The sequence below is a fragment of the Orycteropus afer genome, unplaced genomic scaffold (assembly GCF_000298275.1).
Source record: "Orycteropus afer afer isolate SDZICR_OR568_19922 unplaced genomic scaffold, OryAfe1.0 scaffold00099, whole genome shotgun sequence".
NCBI lineage: Eukaryota > Metazoa > Chordata > Mammalia > Tubulidentata > Orycteropodidae > Orycteropus > Orycteropus afer.
Window position 1 is genome coordinate 4,510,453 of NW_006921686.1, and position 896 is coordinate 4,511,348.

The window sequence follows — 896 nt, forward strand, 5'->3', positions numbered from 1 at the left end:
TTCCGTAGTGATACTGCCTCGGAAACCCAAGGAGGGGTCGCTATGAGTCGGGGCCGACTCGACGGCAAACAACAACAACAACAACAAATCTTTACAAAAGCAGACTGCCTCATCTTTCTCCAGCAGAAGCCTTATGGGGCAGTTCTACTCTGTCTTCTGGGGCGCTGTGAGTCTGAATTGACTCGACAGCAATGGGTCTACCTTGAAGGGGCAGCTCTTCCCCAGGCGTATTCCAACCTAGGGCGTCATTTTCCAACACTGCGTTCGTGTTCTACTGTGGTCCGTCAGGGTTTCATTGGCAGAGTTTTAGAAGCAGACGGCCAGGTCTTCCTATTTTTGCCCACTGTGGGCGACTCGGCTGGTATGTGAAATACCAGAGGCGTAGGTACAGGCCACTGCAGTGACGGACAGACGGACGGTGGGGACGAGCTTACTTCCTGTTTAATCCCTTCCAAGGAGAAATGCAAGTGAAAACCTCTGAGAAGCCATTCTTCTCCATCTGAGACTGGCACAGACACCCGGTGTGGACGGCAGTGGGAGGGTAAACTTCTCCCTCTCCTCCCTCCCTGCACCCGCTGCAACTAGTCCTTTCCCTCCACCACCAAATTCTCTCTTGAATCTGAATTCTCTTCTCCATCTGCACGACCCCTGCCCCATCCAGGGCCCCCCTCTCCTGTCTGGGTTCCCCAGCCTCCGCCCTGATCTTGCGGCCTCCAGCCTCAGCCCCTGCCATCCTCACAGTAGCCCAATGCCACTCCTCCCCTGCTCAAAAACCTTTTATGGTTCCCTGGTGCCTTCAGGGGGAGCTCTGGTGGCACAGTGCCTAAGGCACTTGACTGCTAACCAGAAGGCTGACGGTTCAAACCCACCAGCCACTCCTCGGAAGGAAGGTTGGG

The 896-nt window shown here is 55.4% G+C and overlaps 1 protein-coding gene across 1 annotated transcript in view; it reads left to right on the forward strand.

The window, feature by feature from the left end:
• ERCC1 (ERCC excision repair 1, endonuclease non-catalytic subunit) overlaps positions 1-896 on the forward strand; it is a 20,425-nt gene that overhangs the window by 13,141 nt on the left and 6,388 nt on the right. The window lies entirely within an intron of this gene.